General features: G+C 35.8%; 1 pseudogene; it reads left to right on the top strand.

Annotated features, from left to right (window-relative positions):
- The first annotated feature begins 3,667 nt into the window (after positions 1-3,667).
- Ndufv2-ps1 (NADH:ubiquinone oxidoreductase core subunit V2, pseudogene 1) lies at positions 3,668-4,300 on the top strand (annotated as a pseudogene).
- Positions 4,301-5,400: the final 1,100 nt, after the last annotated feature.

Raw genomic sequence — 5,400 nt, 5'->3', positions numbered from 1 at the left:
TTTAGTTTGCTTTTGTTAGATTACCACTGCTAGTATATTAATCTTAAAAACCATGACTATGATTGATCTTTCCATTTTCTGATATGTTCTTCAACTTCTTCCTTAAATGTCTTAAGTTTGAACCATACAGTTCTTTTACTCACTTTGTTAAAATAAACCCAAGGTGTTTTTCCGTGTGTGTAACTATAGTGCAAGTTATTGTTCCTCTGATTCCTTCCACACTCCATTTTTCATTTATATATAGGAAGTCTACTAAAGTCTATGCATTAATTTAGTATCCTGTTAGTTTTCTGAAAATATTTCTCAGCTGAGGATGTTTTCATATGTGTGTACTGAACCATTTGTAAGTCTCTTGTACTCTGTTGGTAAGGCTTGCCTCTGAGGTTCCTGTTTGAGTTTCTGAATTTTTCATTTCCAGTTCTTTCTCAGTTTGGGGTTTTTCAGTGATCATGTTCCAATTTCATGTTTGATCTATGTGTTTGTTTCCTTTTTCTGTTTGTATTTTCACAGATTTTATTAATAGATATATTCATATCTTCTTTCTGAATCTTGAAAACATTGGTAATACCTATGTAGGATTATTTTTTTTCTTTCTTTCTTTTTTTTTTTTTTTTCAGAGCTGGGGACCGAACCCAGGGCCTTGTGCTTGCTAGGCAAGCGTTCTACCACTGAGCTAAATCCCCAACCCCTGGTTTTTTGCTTTAACTCTATTGCACTTCTTGGGGCATAATGTCAGAGGGTTGCTGGGCTTTACTGCAATGGCTACTATTGATTGTATTTTTACACTAGCATGTAGGCATCTGGGTTTGTAATGTTTATAATACTAGGTGGTTATATCTGGTCTTGTCTTTATTGGTTGGGAGTTCTGTTCCTTGGGTTTTGTTATATTCTCTGGTTCTCAGGAGGCTGTTTTGGCTTACAGAATATTTCTGACACCCTGAGAGGTGTGGGCACTGAGGCCACTGTAGAATGTGTTTATGGGTATTGGGAAATGGCATTAAGTACTTCGGATGGAGTTGAACATGGGTGGCTATAAAATGAGCAGGAGAGAGAAAAGCTGGTTATCCCATCAAGATCTGCATAGACCCCTGGAAATGGGGTCATAAAAGGAGAGGCCACAGCACATGATCTGTTATAAACCTGGCAGTAAGACTGGGGAATTGGAATTGGGGGAAAATGGGAGAGTGAAGATAGCTTACCTGATTATCTGGCTGCAATAGATGGCAGTTTTTCTGAAAGTGCCTACAGGACTTGGGCAAATAAGAAAAATGAATAGGATAATAGAAGAAGAATAGGATAATAGAGAAGATCTGAGTGAACTGCTCTGAAGAGGGACAGAGAAGAAGCAAATGCTCTGCTACAGGGCTGAGAATAAGAGTAAGGTTCTGGAATTAAATTGCAGTGGGTCAAGGAAATGGTGATCATCTACCTTATTCTCTGACTGGTATGGAGTTATGCTTTTATTTATGTTTTGTTTTTGGTTTTCACATTTTTTTTCAAGAGGGGAAGTTTATAAACCTACAGTCATCTAAGTCATGATAGACAGAAATGTTATGTATTTTTCTCAACAGAATTTAAGATCCCTACATAGTTGCAAAAATCTCTTGAGGTTTCTCAGAGAATAGGAAAAAATTGTTTCCAAGATAATAAAGTCCATCAGAGACAGATGAAATTATGAAAAGGAAAGCATGTTGACTTGGGGTTTATGAATATTTAATAAGCAGAATAAAAATTTAAAAAAACAGATTCTACCTGCTTCACTTACTCATTCATCAATTTCTGCAGATCACAGATTTACAGAAAAATCTTCCAGCTGACCAGCTATTCTATTTTGGCTGCTAAACTGAAAGTCCACTCAACTATGACGATAGCTATAGATTCAAACGTTTCTGTAAAGCACACTTTGCAAATCCTAATCATAAGTCACAAAGGATTTTATTATCATGAAATGTATTAGTTAATGTGGGTTGTGCCATGTTATATTTATTCTTCTATTCTCCAACGGTACTAAATATCTGCTTCTTAAAGGAAAAAACACAACTGGAATTTGGTTTCTTTTCCAGTCTTCTTTTTTCGTCAAATATGGTTCCTGAAATTTAATTTAAGGAACCATGGGAAACTAAGCTAGAGATAAAGCATAATTTCTTCCTACTGTTATAATGCATGGATTTCAAAAAGATATATCTTCTATAGATTTTCCAGATGAATTGAAATATAAAGAGTATGAAATAAGAATATCCAGTTTCTATATAGAAAAATGGAAGAGTGTAGCTTCAAAAATGAAATCAAAACGAGCTTATAATGCAAGGCCTGTGGGATAGAAATGGAAAAGCTTGAGTTGTATGAAAGTGGCTGAAAAGTAAATCCTCGTAAAAGTTCTTTCAGGCCTTATTTGAGGAAGACATCCCTACTACGTTTTCCTTGTGGTCATGGATTTATCTAGAACATCCTAATTTCTTATCAGTTAACATGTGGATGTGGCAGTAATTTCTTCAACCCAAATAAGCCCATGCAAAGAAAACACAACTAAATTAATATAATACAAGCTATGCACCTAGACTGGGCAGTCTACCACTACACTACTCTATTCCCCAGCTATGAGATCCCTTATAACTTGCTGTTTCTCCGAGCCATGTGCTCCATCTTCCTTTCACCTCTTCTTCCTCTCCTCTTATAAAAGCTTTGCCCCTGCCTTATAATTTTACTGTCTAAGCATGGCCTTGACCTAACTTGTGCCAGCCCTCACCTGCATATTAACATCAACCTATACTTCACCTTTTATGTCTGATTAAAAAAACTTTTCTCTCAAATATAAACTGAGCACAACTATTATCATTTTGTCATCTAAAAGCATAAAATACACCTAACAGTCAGTACAACATTTTATCAGTTAAACAGAACATTTAGTTATCTATCCTAACTTAAGAAAGGCTTAACATCTATGTTATAATCCTTGCTAGCTTGTATACTATCTGATAACCATCCAATTCAATATGTATTCTCAAAGATTAAACAGCCTGAGTTGGCTATGAGACTATAATCAGTCTTTAACCTCATCAGAAATCAGAGAATGACCAATGTATATGTAAATATAGGAATCCTAGCACATCTTCTAGAAGTGAGACAGGTTATAGAGACAATGTTCTACTTGTACTGTCCCCTGTCAGCAACACATGAGAGCAAGTCTTCAGCCTTCTAGCATAAGGTCATCTGACAGACTTTCAAACACAGAAATTTGAAGGGCTGATCACTCTGGCTTGGAAGAAATTATCAGTGGACTATTTTGTAGTATGTGCTTTTCTGGATATTATTTAATCTGTAGATGAATTGAGGCAACTCTGGCCTAGTGGCAGTCTCGCCACAATGCATCACCCCTCCTGGAGATGGAGATGTTCAGTTTCTTCTTTGAATCCACTAAAGGGGAGCTGTTAGAAGACATATCTCAAAAAAAAGATAAATAACATTAAATGTCAGATTTTGTGGATTTCTGATGTTTTTGACAACCATCTAACTATGTAAGTAATCTGGACTGTTGTCTGTTAATTATCTTAGAAAATTATCTTGAAAGTTCTCTAACAATAAACTTAGAGCCATGAATTTGCTGTCTGGCCCTTAACTCACATGTTTAATCATCTCTTAGTTTTTTAATAGCAGTAAAGAACTGGGTATGAGCCTTGTATACTTAAATGTGTTGTATAGGCACAGTGCTCCTGGGAATAACCCAAATACTCCATTTGATTTCACACAAGAAAACTACAAGACAGAAGCAATAGTAAAAAAACTACCCAGAAGTGCACAGAGCAGCAGCTGTGCTTCCAGTCCTGGATCTAGCTCAAATGCAGAATGGATGGCTGCCTATCTCCCCTATGAACAAGGTGGCAGAAGTTTTATAAGTACCTCCAATGAGAGTATATGAAGTAGCTACATTTTATACAATGTGTATAAATGGGATGTACCATAATCAAGTCTGCACTGCTACACCTTGCATGCTTTCAAATTCTCACAGCATCCTGGAGACCCTTCAGAGAAAGCTAGGGATAAAGTTGGAGAGACAACACCTGACAAACTTTTCACTCTTACAGAAGTTAGGGGCCTGTGTAAATGCACCAATGGTTCAAATAAATAGCAACTACTGTGAGGATCTGACACCCAAGGATATTGAAGAGATTATTGATGAACTCAGAACTGGGAAAGTTCCAAAGCTGGGGCCAAGGAGTGGTCACTTTTGTTGTGAGCCAACCTTACTTCTTTGACTGAAATACTCAAACAACCTGGCTTCGGTGTGCAAGCAGGCCTTTAACTTTTATTCAACTGTAAAAATGTCACTGGAGAAATAAAATATAAAATTATCTTAAAAATAAATTTATATCAAACAAAATCTAAACTTGTATCTGTACTGGTAATTCTGTACTGAAGTAAAAGATTATAACTTTAGCTTATTATTTCTACCAAATGAGATTATGGTTGTACAATAAATTCCAGTTAATTCCTCACAATTAAATTACGGTCATTTCTAAATTCTCTAGAAAGACAACCTTAGAATAACCACTTTTAGCCTCCCAAAGTTTAGGGAATTGGGGCAACATCTCTTCAATAACTTCTTCAAGCTGTAGGTGGATATTCAGATATCCTTGGGGATGGGAGGTTGGGAAAATGGAATGAATGTTGTAGCCTGGTGTTTATCTTGACTAAACCCAGATGAAAGTTCTTGAGATCAGGAATCCAAGCAGGTGCATTCGGCAATATATAATTCTAAAAAGAAGTTTAGAATTGAGATATCTTTTGGTTTGATTCTGTTGAATTTAGTTTTTCAGGAGGTCTACCCTTATCAAATCCAATCAATATAACTCTGGAAGGTGTCCAAAGCCTAACCACCATTTTTAAAACCACAAAGACAAATTTTGTCCCAAAACACTGTGTTCTTTAGTCTGTAACCAGAAAAGCTTGTATCTTGCACTCTCTCTCAGAAAAAATAATATAACAAGACTTAAAATCACACCCATTTTGAAAATTAAAACATTTTTTTAAAAAAGAAGTAAGCTAAACAATACTATATGAGCCTGTTTAGGCTTCTGTCATGCCAGGGAATTAACCCAAAATTCCTGTGGAGCCCACGTTAAGAGAAAATGAGCCTCCTGTTGTGGTAAATATCAAATTTAACCACAAACCCTCACTAGCTGGCATTGTGGAACCATATTGCATTCGTGGGTTAATTCATAAAACAATTTAATCACATTTTTAAAATACCAATATCATTAATAAGCAACTTGTCAAACTAAGATTTTTTAGCCCAAAATACACCTATCTCTTAAGCTCTCTACCTGGAGTGTCAGACTTTTATTTATTAATAACTTCTACAATATATGTCTGAATTCACTCTGCCTGGTGTACAGACTTCTA

The sequence above is a fragment of the Rattus norvegicus genome, chromosome X (assembly GCF_036323735.1).
Source record: "Rattus norvegicus strain BN/NHsdMcwi chromosome X, GRCr8, whole genome shotgun sequence".
In the NCBI taxonomy this organism is placed as follows: domain Eukaryota; kingdom Metazoa; phylum Chordata; class Mammalia; order Rodentia; family Muridae; genus Rattus; species Rattus norvegicus.
Note: the sequence above shows the minus strand (reverse complement) of the source record. Positions and strands in the feature narration are given on the sequence as shown.